Below are 16,897 nucleotides of genomic sequence, written 5' to 3' on the forward strand. Positions count from 1 at the left end.
GGGGGGGGAGCTGAAGAAGACCTGATCACAGATGGTGAGTTTATGAATGACACATTCATAATGCAATATGATCCGTCTGCGATCAGGCAGCGGAGGTAAAGCCAGTCCTTCCCGACCTAACAAGGACGCACTTATTAAACCTGCAAGATCTGCCATGTGATATTCACCCAGAGGTCGCTATTAAATAATGATGTTTCATTTCAGCTTTAATAAGACATCACAGAGGTTTAGGCGAGGACAAAAGTCGGAGTTAAATGTGATTTTGAGCGCCAGAAACAGACATACAGTCTTTTACACGGACACATGATTTTGATGATGGCAACATCACAATCACTCACTTTCTTCTCTGCTATTTAGGCACGTATTTAATGTTTTTGCATTCTCTATTTGTGCAGGAGCATAGAACTGGAGCAGCATGAAGAGAGCATCTAATTCACAATTGAGAAGCTGAAATATGTGGCTTTAAGACCATTTTTTACATAAAATAATGTTGTTTACGATGAACTAACGAGCAAACTTATTGCCAATTTATTTTCTGTCTTCTCGATGGTGCCGAAAGGTGACAAATAAATCCCTAATGTAGAATTGCTGTTCTCTCATGATGTCTAGTTTGAAAATTAAAAGATACCTACACACAAAAACAAAGTTGGTTGACGTCTCCACTGTGACAGCGATAATAATCTGCCACAAATTAATCAGTGTGATTAAAATGCAGTTAAGCACAGCGCAGGATGACACAAAAAACTAATAATAGAGAGGCCCTACAGCACATCAGACTCAAATGTAGAGCACCACACCAATGTGTTTTTTCTTTAAAGAAGACCACAGAAAAAGGTTGTGTTTCTGACCGCCATTACTCTCATAAATCTGGCACATATTAATCATACAGTCTATGGTGTGAATACTCCGTGCACGTCCCTCTCTTTAAACATCTCCTGGCCGCAGCTCGTGTGCGATCACATGTCTGGTCAGCAGCAAATTTCAAACCGCCATCAAACGCAGCTGCAGGAGCCCCGTGCTCACATTACAAGTATCACGACGAGGGCTGTTCAGCGTGCTTCAGCGGCTGCCTGAATATCTGCCTGCAACTTTATCTCCTGAGTTATTTAGCGTAGGGTCAGGACCAGTCTACCGTCAGGCCAATCTGTGCCACAGTGTCTTGGGAACTAAATTCAGCAGAGGGTTTGGAAAATACTTATCATGGCACATCAGTCAAATAAGGTTGTAGGAAAATGTACAGCTCCAACTGACTCAAATAGTAAAAAAAAAAAGGATTAGTAAATAGTGTTAGAAAGTGATATACGTAATAATAGTAAGTACAAGTGTGACTTTGCAGCAGCTAAAAGTGAAAATAATCTACTGGTTTGTATGATTTTGATTCCATTGACACAAACGTTTTCCAATCTGGAGCTGAAACCTTTAGTGGATTAACTGACACAAAAATAATTTGCAATATTAAGATAATTGATTAATCTTTTTTTATTATTTCCCTCTGCTTTCAAATTCTCCAATGTGAGGATTTACTGTTTATTTATATTTTTTAGTCATATTATAGGAAATGTAATATCTTTTGGTTTTTGGACTGATGGTCAGATAAAAACAAGAACACGTGCCTATAGAGATATATGAACAGTGAAAGATGAATTGAGAAAAGAATCAGCAGCTGGTCATAATTCATAATGACATGATCATAAATTGCAGCCAGCTTTTTGCAAACACAAGAACGTTTCACATCAAAGTGACGCTGAGGGCCAATGCACACTTTAAAAACACAAACATTCATAGCAACAGCTCTAAAAATAGCCCAAACCTCCTCATACACTTCCTTGATATTTGGGTTAACCAATGTCCTTCCTTCCTTTCTGCTTCTAGTTGTAATTTCAATGGCCTTCCTTCCGTGATGTGAAACGTGTGTTAAGATGAGTTTGTGTACAATTGACAGGATTTGGTTTCTCTGGATGTTAGTTTATCTTTTATTTACAGCACTCTAAATTAATAACATTGTGTTTTCTTTGGTTGACAAAGTCCATTCCTTCTCTTCTCTAAATCCTATTCATCCTGCCAATTTGAGAAACCCGAGGCAGCAACTTCATCATAATGCAGCACACATGAGCTCAATTTGTCAGCCGGAGAGCTTTGTGCGTCAAGGCGCTGCGGAAAACCACAATCATGACAGAGAGGTCATTATGAGGGAGCGAATGAGAACAAGATTTTAAAAAAAAAATGTCACTGACAACAACTGCAAGAAGGCAGACAGGGCTGCAACAGACCCAGGCTTGACACACACACACACGCACACACACGCACACACACACAAACTCACAGCAAATTGTCACTGATTGCACGAGGAGTGGCGTTTACTTTGCACTGAATATCTAAATGTGCCTCTCTCTGAAACAGCCTGTTGAAAAGACAAAGGCTCTGGAGATGGAAATGTCAATCTGGCCGATGATGACTAAACAACTCCCACCCTGCTCTGCCAGTGATATATGCTGCACAGCGTGTGTTAACTGCGGCTTTCTATCCAAAATATCAGCAGTCCAGAATCTATCATTATCTCAACATTTGAAGCTCTCCTGCTTCTGTTTAATCTAACACTCATCCTTGTTTTTTCCAATCGCTCTCCCTGACTCCTAAAAAACAAGGTCCACTTCAACTGAAAGAGCGCTGACTGCTGCACAGACGAACATAACTACAGAGGACGCTGCCAATGTGGTCAGACTGGCCCAAAACAAACCCACGCACGCAGGAATAGAACATCTGTTCAAATTTAGCGCACATTTGTAAGAGTTCAGCATCTTGAAATGTTTGAAGAGATGCTTCCGACACCAAGGGGGCTATTATCTCGACTCCACCCTTGTGTCCGCACCTCCGCTGGTCTTTAAATGATTCTTGCCATGTTGTGTTGGCTTCCTGAGGTGAGACGAGTAGCTGGACTGAGATTTAATTTCCTAAAAACATCGGATGTTCGGATGCCACAGTGACTCAAAGATAGCAAAACCAATCTGTGTGTCTTTTTAAAAAAAAAATTAACTCATATCCACACATCTTTCATTTTATGTCATTAGCTTGTGCTTTTCTTGTCACTTGTTTATTTTTCTCCTTCTGTGTCTCTTTCACTTGATCAAACACTCTGATCATTACAAGAACATTTCACAGAGACAGCCAGAGGAAATTCACTCATGGCAGGTTTCTTGTTTATATCCCACATCACAAACTAAACCAGTTCAATCACTAGAAACCAACAGCTAACACAAAGTACATTTGTACAGAGCCTCTTAATACAACAAGCCACTTTTAAACCTCAGTCTTACTTTAGCTGTTTAACCATTTAACGGAAACCAATACGCTCCACTGAATAAGCAATGCAATATAGGGATTAAACTAGACTGTTTTCATTATGTATTTATTATTATATAATAAAACTAGCTGTTTAAGGACCTCAACTTGGGCTCATGAGAAATTGTAGCAGAACATTTTGTGGAGATCAATTTTTATATAAATTTGGTTCACTGCAACAAACCAAACAAAGAACAAACATCCTACAAATCCTCACATTTGAGAAGCTAAAACCTGCTAAAAATGTTTAAATGATCATAGGAAAGGAGGTAAATAAATACATAGATTATCAAAATCATTGTCAAATATTTAATCTTTTAGCTTTTATTTGATGCCCTGACTTAAATATATGTTATACCTTGTAATGCTGGGAAGCTACTCACCTCATTTCAGTGAAAACATGATCTCACTGCTACCACACTGACCATATATTTGGCAGTACATCCACCACAGGCATTCATGCACAGCAAAGCATTTCAATCCAAGATAAAGTAGCCTATCAGCAGTCCAATAAAGCTACCTCCTCTGTCCTGCTTTAGTCCACTGAGTGACTGATGTGTGTTTGCTGAAAGGAGATACCCTGCCTCACCTCACTCAGACTTGTGTGTTAGTGGAGGACTCCTTTTCCACTTCCTGTCCTCACTCATTCTACAAATAAATATGAAAAGTGTGTAAGGACACACAGCACCTCTGCTACCGGCTACCCTGGAAGTTAATTTAGGAAAGAAGAGCAGCCTCATCCGATTACAAATCTAGGTAAAGCTTTATCCGCTGCTACCATCTTGTAACGCTGCTGCAATTAATAGAAGAAAATAATATTATGCAGACCAATAAAAGTCTGTAAAGTTACTGTTGAAGCTTGTAACTCATCTCACCTGAGGTCCAAGCAACAACAAAAAAAGTAACAGGAAGCGGACAAACAGCGAGGGAGGGAGGGACAGCGTGAGCGACAACTTACCTCGCTTTTAAGTAGCTGTTGAAAGCCTGTTGAATGTCTCTCTAATTGTCCATTACTTCGCGTCTCAGCAGTGAAACGTTTCACAGACTTTAGGAGGGCAACAGCTAGCAGCAGGAGCCTCTCAGGAGCTGCAGTTTCCCGGCTTGCTATCAGTCCACACTCTCTCAGTTTGTTCCGCTGCACATACTCCGCTCAGCCTGCAGACACTCACCATGACGTCAGGACTGTCACGTGGTACTGCGGCGGCCAATAGGAAGCCGCGTTGGCCCGGCAACAAGATCAGCGTATAAAACAATTCACACAGTTGTACTACTAGGCCTGGCTATTTAAATATTAATTATAATGTGCAGAGGTGGAAGAAGTACTCAAATCTTGTACTTAAGTAAAAGTAGAACAACCAGAGTGTAGGAATACTCTGTTACAAGTAAAAGTCCTGCATTGCAAATGTGACTCAAGATAAGTAAAAGTACAAAAGTTGTAGGCTATTAGTATCAAAATATACTTAAAGTAACAAAAGTAAAATGTACTCATTATGCACATTGGCTCATTTCACAATCATATATATTACATGTTTTGAAATATAATTATTGATGTGTTTATCAACCTGTTGAAGGTGCAGCTAGTTTTAATTATATTCTGCTGGGTAACTAAAGTCTTATTTGAGTGTTGATCATATTGTTTATCATTAATCTATATCTGCCAGTAACTAAAGGTACTACAAAAATGTAGTAAAAGTAGAATATTAACCTTACATTTTAGTGGAGTAGAAGTACAAAGTACAACATAAAATGGAATTAATACTCAAGTAAAGTAAAAATGTCAAAATGGTACTTAAGTAGTAGGCCTATGAGAAAATGTACTTACTGAACACCACTGTAAATATTAATTATATTATGGTAGCAAAGAGTTAGTAAAGTTGACGTGCTTTCTAGCATTTTCCAAATATAACAGGAATAAGAACAGTTTTATATTTTATTGCAAACTGGTTTGTTTTAGCACACATTACCCCACAAACAAAGCCTAGAGCTTTCATATTTCTATTTATTGTATATGGTTTTTGTTATGTGGTATACTCTGCATTTACTTGAACATCCCCAAATGTCTTTATTACCTTTGCTCTGTAACTCAATTGCTGTCTTTATTTATTGTATCTTATTTTTTTCTAACAAAAAAGTGCACTAGATTTTTCCTGGTTTTTATCATTTCTCATTTTTATAATGCCTATATATTCATTTCCTTCACAAGGCATGAGCAATGTTAACATTGTTGTTGTTAGATATGAATATAACAAATACACAAAACCTCTTCAAGCAGCATTTCAAACGTTTTAAATGTAAAGCTGAATTATCTGTGTTTGCAGCGGCGAAGTGCAAGATTATCTTCTTCTAATGAAGTCTAACATTTAGTTTGCATGCATTATGCAAATTACCGCGTTTCTTTCCTAATGAGAGGTTCTTGCAACAGTCTTGTACTTTGCAGGAATTCAAATCATAAAGAAAAAAGTTTAAGACTTAATTAAAAATGTCTGCATTCATTTACATATCTGTTTGTTTGAGCAACAACATGGTAAAAGTATTGTATTTTTAAGCATTGCATGGTTATGGTGACAGTACTACCAGTCGTATGCTGCGGCCCAGTAAAGGTGTTCCCATGCAGGCATCTTGGGAGCCATGCATTGCCTAAGATGATTAGTGGAAGTCAAAGCCACGGGGCTTATTCAGTCGGTGTTCTAGCAAGCATTTTCTTAATGGCCTTATAAAGTACACGGCTCTGCTGAGTCACCAAACTACTGACCTCACTCATATATGAATGATTCACTGGATGCATTCAAAAACTTAACACAACAGACAAGTTATGAATGTCTGAAAAGCCTTTAGACACACGCAGGCAGACATCCATTTAGCTTCAAATAGAAATGTCATGTTGCCCTTCTCAGCAATGATGAACAATCCAAATAAATAGCTTTGAACGTTTTTTAATGCCGTTAATAACTGTGCAATATATACCTGGCTGCTATATCTCCGAACTGTTACAGGATGTGTATTTTGTAAATTGTGTAATTTTTCTTTGAAATGTTGTATCTTTATTCTTTGTGTAATGCATGCGTCTTAGGTAACATTAAGCTGTCTTTGGCTCTTTTCTTGCAGTCACAAATGCACATTTCCCCTCTGTGGGATGAAATAAAGGTATTTTGATTCAGATTCTGAAATAACTATAAAATCAAACCGAGCATGTCATGCTCCAATAATATAAGTATCATCTGTGGAAAAGGTGGGTTGTGTGCACATTCAACCCCTGTTGGGTATGAAAGTGATTTTCTGGGGTTCATTTTGCCTTTCTTATAAACAACTGGGAGATAAGAAGAAATGAGGGGGAACAGATACACAAAGTACCTCAGAAAGACTCAACCAGCCAATGTTGCAGATCATTGTTCTATATTTGTCTCAAAGTTACATGGTCATCCTTTTAAACATGAATCAGCATCAAGTTGTCAAAGACTGTTCTGTACATAGAGTGCTATAGAATCTGTGATCATAATCAGTAACAAAAAAATTGAATACAAATAAATAACTTTATTTTGTTGATGGATTAATCGTCAAAATTGGCAGAAAATGCTGATGTCCTTTCAATTTGGCTAGGGTTAAATTTATTCTGTTTTATATCATAATAACACTTTAGGCTTTAATTTTAAATGTACCGACCAGACGATTAATAGTTTAGTCCATACAATGATTTGCAGATTAATCAATATTGTTAATGATGGTTAGTTGCAGCCTTAGCAAACAAACAAACAAACAAACAAACAAACAAACAAACAAACAAACAAACACATAGCTAAAGAAATGTCAGAAAATCCATATTCAGTGATTGAACCTGAGACTCTGATCGCTTTATTACTGCAGTTTCAGAGTGAGGAATTTGAGTCATGGTAGCACTGTTTGACATTGTGATTATCCCTCGTTTCCTTTTTACCAGCAGGCCACATTATTCACACTCAACAGAAGTGAGAGGTCATCTTGAGAGTGACCCTGCGGGAGAGCCCTGAGCACTCTGGAGCTATAGCACTTCAACCTCTAATAGGTTTGCATAACATTGATGTGACTGTAGAGCCATCCCCAACTCTTCACACACAAACATAAACCAGTAAGGCCTGGTCTGCCACGGCTCATAAACCAAGAAGCTTTGAACTGGATGGTCTAAATCAGCCGGCCTGTGGCTCCGTCAGGACTCTGTCATTAGGTAACAGCGGCTTTAGGGACCAGGCTAAGTATCTGGTGCTGGTTGGAGAAGCTACTGAACTGCACGGCAGAGGAGCAAACACCTCTTCTCACTGATTATCTGTTATCTAACCACACAGAGCTAACCTCATGCTGCCCTGAAGAGTGTTTTGTAGTGAGCTAAGCTCTCTGGCAGGCAACTCATGGCTGATTAATGTGATCTTATAAAGGTGTCGGAAAGTTAGACATTCAGAAGCTCTTAACAAGCAAAGAAGACTGCATTGACTTTGTCAGGGTTACTGTTACACTTCATAGTGTCAAGTTTCTACTGACTGGCAACATGACTAAACTATATCTGATCTTGAGTGGTGAGAAGTACATTTCACTTATACAAGAAGTAACAATACAGTGAAGACATTCTCTATATATAGCCATACTGCATTTAAAATGTTACTTAAGTTTAAAGAAAATGCATTAAATAAACTGCATTAAAGTGCAACATGTGTTAGTATTCTGCTCAACAAGCCATTTCCCAATAATATATATTATTGCATTATAATGGTTGATGCATTATTGTATCTGTTATGCTACGCACGAAATTCTTTATTATTCCGCCGGGTTATTTTGCGCCTCTTCTCCTCCCGCATTGAACATCGCAGAAACTCCGTTCAATCAAAACGTTCAGCTCGGTCGGGAATCGATGGCTATTACTTTTATCATTCATAACTTTCATAATTCCAGAGATACATCCCATAATTCATCACATTTTTAACATGGAAGTCAATGGAGAAACTCTTCAGACTTCAACAATCTTCATGCAACTTCAACTGCTAACTGCTCCTTCTTCAACTGCTAACTGCTCCTTCATACTTTCACTCAGAAATCTCATTCCAACTTTAAAATGTTACACATCTTTCTGACATTATTCGTGTAACACAACTTTTAAATCGGATTCTTTCTTTTAGAGATATTAAACATTGTTCAGACCTTGGTAAAGAGGCCTTCTTCAGATTTTAGAGTGCGTGATCTCACAGCTAGAGTGGAGGACAGATTTCATTTTGCCTTCATATTTTCTTTTAAACCTGCCATAATTCCCAAACCCTACATTCCTGAGACATCATTTTTCATGAGAAACGTAGGAAAAATAATTAAACAAAATGCCTCTTGAGGGCATGAAGTGACAAAAACTTTCAACATGTCTCCATTAAACCCCATTGTAAGTTCAGCCTCACCTTTCCCCGCCGCACACCTTTAGTTAATCTGCCAAAAAGGCCACATTATTAACCCGAAGGTACAAAAAAAATACACTTCAGATGCTCAAGTTCCTTGACATGCTTCACGCTTTGAAATGTCACCGATATCTGCTACGGTTCTTCAACAAAACGTTCACATGTAAGAGGTTTATCTCTCATTCAGAACAATGGAAAACTTTGATCTCAGCACACCTCGTTAGCTCAAATATAAACACCTGTGTCATGGAACACGATGATGTCATAACTCCAATTGACATGCTCAGATTATGGTTAATGGTCCTGTGCTCAACAGCTCTACGTCAATTATGGGGTGTCATCATATCTTCTTCTTTTACGGCGAGGGATGCGTATCCCTCGCCGTAAAAGACGATGTCGCTATAATTAACTCCTATATGAAAAGGTTCAAAAAGTGCTCAAGCTTCACATGTGTGCTAACAGTCCAGCCGTGAAGACATCTACGGGACAGTTTTGAGATTTCTTCAAATCACGGTCCAAAACTTCACAGGTTTGGTAACGATGCAGCCATCAACGCATCTACGCGTATTATGGGATGTCATCAAATGCCGTTGGCATGGCGACAGATCATTCGCAATCAAGTTAGTTCAAAAGTTTGCAGTTCAAATATTCTGCTGCTTTTCCAAGCCTTTTTACTTTCTTTTCTTCTCTCGTCATCACACATTCAAACCCCCAGTGTTCATGTATCATTTCAATCTAAATTCTTCACTTTCTTCTTACACATTACATTTCAGCATAGCAGTTTAGCGTCAGCTTTTTTCAGCATAAAGCATTCCCACTAGCAATTTCTTCAGGAATTGCATTCTCTAGTTATATTAAATGTTGCAGCTGGTCATTTTTAAGCCTATGTTTTATCCTGATGGGTAGCTTGTACATTTCACCAAGGGATCAATCAAGTTTTATCTTAACCTAATACATATACATGGTCAATTATTTGTTGAGAATATTTGTTATCATATGTATGTACCTAAAACAACTCAAGTTATTAAATAAATGGGAAAAGAAAGTAAAAAAAAAAGACCTTGAGGCTTGGGTAAATTGGAAAAGCCCTGAAGTGCAAGTAATATTTAGAAAATCATCCTACCAAAAAGCCCAGCCTACTATTTTCCAGCAAAGCAGCCTGAAGCACATAGCCTGTCTCTTAACAACAACTTAAAACTTTCAAAAATAATTATTGATAATGTAAACACCAAACATTATTATACGTTATTGTTAGTACTCATAGCTGTCAAGATACCAACTTCAAAGACTCCTGTGACATGCAATAATTGAACGGGTAGGCAGGTAGTAAAGTACTCAAGTAAATGTGCTTAGTAACTGCCAATCATTAGTAATATGATCCACTGGAAGTTGTGTTATTGACAGGCCAGGTCATCTTCTAGCAGTAAAAAAGAGAACCATGACGGCTCCACTGAGTCGACCTGTGCGTCACGAGCAGCAGACTAATGCTCCGGCTGACTGGATTACCCAGCAGGTGAATTTATTCTCAACTAGGACATTCTGAAGGATGCCTGTTGAGCTTCTTCACAACCGTTAGGCAGACAGGTGTGAACTCTCTGTTGAATTGCTGCAAGGCAACAGCACCTGCAGGAGGGGAACTCCTCGGAACATGTCAAAAAATACATCAGAGGAGGCAAATTCATTTTTAGGGGAAACCTGCACAGAAATGCACCTTTTAATTCAACACAGCAACTTATATTGCTCTCCTGCAGATGTGTGCTACCCGGTTCAGCAGTATTTGGAGAGGAAGTGTTAACACCAAAATGAAAAGAGTAAAGAAAAAGATCTAAATTATTTATAGTGGAAGCAGGGTCTGTAAAAAGCTTTATTACTTGGGGAAGTGCCAGCTATTGATTGAAAAGATTCATGACTGTGCATGATTGTAACAACATCTCTAAAACAAGTTGAATTTCCCAATTAAATAGAATGCAACTTAAATTATATTTCCAAAATGATTCATTTAGCACCCCACACAAGGCTCTAACATGACTCTGTTTCTGGACCGAATTAACTATCTAATGGTTCGTGAACACCAGAAGCATCCACCTGCATCATTATGCCTTTATAAAATCACTTTTGTTTGTTTCATGGCTTGACAGTAGAAACGAGTTATATATAGATAATTATTCCTGTCTTGTTTCAGTGCATTTTACTGCTGCAAGAAAATACAAGAAAGCAGATATCACACCAAAGCACTCTCACCATTTATACATCCTGCGAAGTCACGTGCATTGTTTTATTTGTATCTGCTCAGAAGAGGCAGAGTGAAAATCAACGACTACCTGCCTTCAAAGAGCTCTGCAGCGACAATAAGCTGAGTAATGATGAGGCTGCTGACTCACGTGAGCAGGTCCCTCTGTGATGTGATAGCTGTGACACCACAGGTATACCTCCTCACCTGAGACCATGACATGCAACACAATTCATTCTGAGTAGAGCGTTCATTATCAGTGGTGGTAATAATTGAAAGATGAAATGTGTCATGCATCAGCTTAAAATACAAAACAACCTGCTCTTTGACCTCTAGATGGGAAATGGATTATTCTGCCATGTTTGCTTATTGATCAGAGAAGAGCGTTGTCAACAATATCCAAAAAGCTGAATCATTAATTGCATTTTGTGCTACGCGAGTCAGCACTTTGCTAAAAGGTGCACCTGCTTTCAAACGTGGCGGCAGATCAAACCGGAACTTGTCTGGCAATCTGAACTGGCATTATGAAAGTTTGAATGACTCTGGTCAGGATAGATAAAAGAGGGGAAGGTTTGGGAGAGAGCCAGGAGGAAGAAGGTTGAGGGAGGTGTAGGAGAGTGGAGATGTAGAGTGACAGACAAATGGAGGAGTAAGAAGACAGGGGGAGGGGGGTGAGGAGCAGCAGGAAGGAAAAGAGGAGAAGATACGTTCAGGTGAGGACATTACATAAGAGTGGGAGCAGGTAAGCTGCTGATGTGCACCTTCCCTGGTGCTCTGGCTTGGTGTCAATCACTTCTCAGCTAACTCCTCTTCACCAACCGTTGTATTGGGCATTTTAAAAGCTAATGAGAGTTGACTTTGTGACTGCGCAGAGTCTAAGATCTACACCATTGAGCTCATTGATCAAAAATATGTAACAATAGATTGCAGGAGTAAATGCATGCAACTAAAATAAATTAAGCATTCATGCTCAAATTGTTGCATTAAATTGCATATACTTGTGGTATATTTACTACATATGTTTGCCTATTCAGGCCTGTAAACCCCTTCTGATGAAACAGCATGAATTCAGACTCATATTATCCACATAGGGCCCTTATGAGCACACATTTAAATACTATAATGGGTCACATCACAACTCAAAAAGGTTTGCCTGCTGATTCTTTGTCTATGGTCCTATAATTGGGAATAATTTGTGGGAGCTGGGGTCATCAACCCCACTCAAAAGAAGCAGCAATAGTGCAGGCATATGGCGCTGCAGGCAACTAATGAATACCTCCGGAATCCATTCAAACACATGTGAAGCCACCATGCTGCCACCTGGCTGCCACACAGACACACGTTAATGTGTTACTGCCACCTAGTGGTTAGATGTTCAAAGAACATGTATAACTTTAAATAGGTCAAATATATTTAAAAGTGTTGATGAAATTAGGTGAGATAATTGTAATCATTGCAATTATCTAGATACCTTATCAGCAGCAGCCCGCACAACCCCCACATATAAGGGATGCTGTGGTTTCTCTATAAAGTACGTATGTAATGTATTTCCTTACTGTTAAGAACGTGCACTATACTGATTTTAAAAGAGCTGCAGGCACATATATGATTTCTTATTTGTGGTTGGGTAACTGTTTGCTGCACTGTGGCTCATTGAGCTGGATGATCTCGCTTAAGGCAAACCCAAGCAGCAGTTGTGTCGTTGATTCACAAACAATGTCAGCAAAACGTTTACATTTACTTGTATTGCTTTTATGGAAAAAATGTATGTTATTTCAAGCACATCTGCTTGTTATGACCCTGCGTCGTACTCTCAAAGTTCTGTTTTTGTTATAATTTGCATTTATATCACAATTACTTTTATTTTACACCCTTTCTTTTATAATGTACAAATCTCACATTTTCTTACATTACATTTCCATATTCTGTTAATGCTGGAATCCATACTTTTTACAGATTCTTGTACATACATTTAGTTGGTTAACTAACAGTTTGCACGTACTAACTAAACCAAATGTACTTCTGTTTTTTTTCCATTTAATATTTGCTGCTACAGTTGCTTAATTTGCCCTTGCAGATAATTAATTTCCTCAAGTCAAATAAGAGGTTTTTGTTTGTGTGTGTGTGTGTGTGTGTGTGTGTGTGTGTGTGTGTGTGTGTGTGTGTGTGTGTGTGTGTGTGTGTGTGTGTGTGTGTGTGTGTGTGTGGCACGGGGTAAAGCAGATCCAATAAGAGGAGATTTGACTGGAAAAGTTTACTTTAGTGTGTCCTGTCTCTTTAAGGGTGGTGGGGGTGTTGGTCTCTATGCTCAGTGTTGTGTATTCACCAGCCTGAAGCTCCTGCCTGCCACTCTTTGTGCTTAAAATAGTTACTCTCTCTATACCACTGGCTGTAGACGGCTATCTGTGCTGCTTTCATATCAGCTTCATAAGTTTGAAATGTTCAGTTAAATCAAATGGGAAATTGGACACTATCCAAGTCAATCAATCAAAGTAGATACATGTCTTCCTGCAGTTTAACCTCAGTTTAACTGAGTCGCGAAACAGTTCAGAAAAACTGGAGGTGAGGACTGAACTTAAGTACATGTTGATGCCATTTAAAACATTCACACATCAAATATTTTTGTATAATTTCAAGCATTTCCTTTCTGAGAGCCCATATGTTTATTTGAGATTGTGCAGTTGACCCACAGGTTAATAATTTATTGAAAGCACTTTGACCTGCACTTTAACTGCAAGCACCTCTTTTCATACATGACACTTGTAGAGTTTCCATTCCTGTGTTTTATGTTATATCTGTTGAGGATTATTTTATGGATTGCGTCTTGTAACTAGGTCCTCCATCTTTAAAGATAATCATCAATCCTGTGTTTCATAATCTTCAAAGATAATCATCAATCCTGTGTTACATTATCCAGCTCTGTGATTTACTCGCTCTCCAGAATGCAAAGTGTCTGTGTGAGGAGACTGTGGGGATCAGCACAAGTGTCCCGGTTTCTTAAAGTGACAAACATAAACAGATCTTTGCGGCAACTGCAACACAAAAAGGTATTGTCATTTCCAATTTACATTTTTGGTATTAGCAGATGTCATTGTTAAAGTGCTCATAATAGTAGAATGTTATCTTTGATGCAGACTTCTGGGAGTTTGAAAGATTTGGGCGTTTGGCAGAAAAGGCCTAAACCTAAAGTGAATTGCATTGTAAATAAATGTATGAGTGTTTCTCGAGCTTGATCGTTAATTAACACTGATTTACTTCAGTCTATCTATAACCCTGTGTTTTACATTGATGTACAAACAACACATTGATGTAATGCTTCTCTATATATCTACACTATCGGAAAACATTGATATACAAAACTGACTTAAGACAAATAATTTGCCCTGTACCCCTTGTATGATCTTTTAGTTACATTATTCAATCATTGATTAGTACATTCCACAAAAGCATTTACTTCAAAATAAAAATAAAGGTATTTGTTTTTTCTCAAAATACATTTAGTTTCTGTTCCTTTCCCCCTGAGCAGCAGGAATCATTGTCTTGTCCATGAACTCGTCTTTGCTTCATAAATGAGTGAAAGTTTATCAAACTAAACTGGGAGTTGTTTGAAGGTTTGGTGACTCATTCTCAGATGTGAGGACTTATTACGTTTAATGTTAGACTGAAGCTCTGCTCCCAGGACACTGATTAACTAAATGCATGAGTTTGATGAATTATTCTCAGCCTGCCTCCTTTTTACTTTGTCAGCTTGTAATTGATTTATTGCACTTTGCGAGTTGTCATACTTTATAAATTGAGTTTCTTCTGTTCTCTTTATTTATCCATGGTTTCATCCTTCCAGGTAATGGAGGACAACAAGCCATGGGCTCTGATCTCAGAGCCTGGCAAAGAAGGTTTCATTGAAGACTTAACCAACATAAGAAAACACTTCCAGATCCTCTGCTACAAAGACTTCCTTCAAAACCCTCAGCTGCACGGCCCTAAAATCCAGGCCATGTTAGTCTGGGGCAAAACCCCCCCAACCGATCCCTTGACTCTCCGGTCTCTTCCCTCGCTGAAGGTGGTCGCTAACGGAGGAGTGGGCATCGACCACCTGGACGTGCCGTACATCAACAGTCTTGGGGTGAAGGTGACCAACACGCCCGGGGTGGTGAGCGACGCCACGGCAGACATGGCCATGGGTCTGCTCCTGGCATCGGCACGCAAGATCGTTCAAGGTGAGTCAAGTTTTCATTTAAATAGACCAATATACTGGACGGACGTCATTGTCCTAAATGTACTGCCGTCAACTTTAATTGTATACAATGAAGCAATATGGGTTCTATTTAAGGATACATGTTTTTATAATGCGCTGTTATACAAACAAAAGAAATTCAGATTTTGAAGAACAATTCTCAACGTGGCATTGGTTAAAAAATAAATAAATTCAAAACCTTCATCTCATCTATTGTAATGTCCTGTCTTCCTGTAGGTCACCAAATAGCTGTTGACCCCAACACCACCAATCATAAACCACAAAGCCTGATGGGAGTTGAAGTCACAGGGCTCGACTATGGGGATTAATAGGAAGGGACACATCGGATGCAGAATCGCTCAAAGAGGCGAAAAGGATTTGCATGAAGACCTGTACCGGACAACAGGACCAGGAAGGTCGTAATTTTCCTAATGTTATTGTTACTTATTCAAACCTCTATCACCAAATATGTAAAAAGCCATGAGTGAAGGGAGACAGTGATGTGTGTCATGTTTTCTCTCGTTCAAGGAGTGTTGAGGAGAGCAAAGCGGTGGGTCTGCCTACTTATTGTGAGAAAAATGGATGACCTGCTTGAAAGAAGCTGACTTTGTGGTTGCGCTGGCGGTCCACCTGAACCCCTGAGACCACCGGCCTGATCAGCACCAGAAGGCTGAACCTCATGAAACACAGCAACACTGGCAACATCCAGCAGAGTGAGGAAAGGATGTCCAGACGTGCACTAAGTTGCTCTTTGTTGAAGAGTTACACATTTACTGAAAAACTCTGAAAACACAATGGTGCACCTCTGTGCCATCAAGGGTCGGGTTTGTGGATCAGGACGCTCTGAGGTCAAAAGCTTGCAGTCGGAGACATCTCGCGGCGGCATTAAGACCGTGACCTACCTGAACCGCTGCCAAGGGTTCTCATCACACCTCCTCACCAAGAATCACAAATTACATTCCCATTATCTTTGAACTTGTATTTGTACAAAACACACTTCTTGTTAATTTCACAGTAAACTCCTTCGGCCCCATAACAACTCCCCTCGTCCCTTCATCTTGTTTTCAGGGGAAGTCATCTTGCTTGGTCTCCCTAACGATTCTGATCACCCCCCCGTTGGCACAGGGGACACTTCTCTCCACCAGCAGAAAGATTGTGAGAGGATGGTAGAAAATGCTGTGCTGTACTGGAAAGGCCAATCTAATTCCCAAGAATCAAAACCAAAAATGAAGTCACTATGGTGTGAACTCATGTTCCGAGGTTAGGAGTGTCCCACTGTTGCAAGGGAAAGTACATATGTTAGTTTTAACGCCGTAAATTGGTATTCTTTCTAATCGACCGCCATGTATGTCATTGAGAACTTTTTGAATGTCACCATTAACATAACCCCTTTTTTTTTTTTAAACTGGGTAAAAGGATACAGTATCTATGCTAATATCACTTTTATGTAAACCAAATGTTGCGGAAATGAAATAACTATGAGAATTTTAACGTTTAGAAAGATTGATCCTTAACCAAGTTTTGTTTTAAATGAAATTACAGTAACATTTGTACAACAGCAAAATCTTAAAAAAAGTTAAAAGCTTCCTCCCAATGTTGGCAACCTCTGCACTTTAACCCTTAACTTCCAAATCCTCCTTCCTGCCTTGAGGAACCCAAGACACTAAGAAACAGGTTGAAAAAGGTGAT

At 39.0% G+C, this 16,897-nt stretch overlaps 2 protein-coding genes across 2 annotated transcripts in view; both read left to right on the plus strand.

Moving 5' to 3' along the window:
- Nucleotides 1-16,897, plus strand: part of hexa (hexosaminidase A (alpha polypeptide)) — a 189,123-nt gene that overhangs the window by 106,867 nt on the left and 65,359 nt on the right. The gene's annotated exons all lie outside the window — the stretch shown is intronic.
- Nucleotides 15,840-16,897, plus strand: part of LOC104966695 (putative 2-hydroxyacid dehydrogenase UNK4.10) — a 60,429-nt gene continuing 59,371 nt past the window's right edge. The window contains exons 1-2 of the mRNA XM_010795926.1: nucleotides 15,840-15,921; nucleotides 16,027-16,127. The gene's annotated coding sequence lies outside the window, so the exon portion shown is untranslated. The remainder of the gene's footprint in view (nucleotides 15,922-16,026; nucleotides 16,128-16,897) is intronic.

The sequence above is a fragment of the Notothenia coriiceps genome, unplaced genomic scaffold (genome assembly GCF_000735185.1).
Source record: "Notothenia coriiceps isolate Sejong01 unplaced genomic scaffold, NC01 NC01_scaffold00037250, whole genome shotgun sequence".
NCBI lineage: Eukaryota > Metazoa > Chordata > Actinopteri > Perciformes > Nototheniidae > Notothenia > Notothenia coriiceps.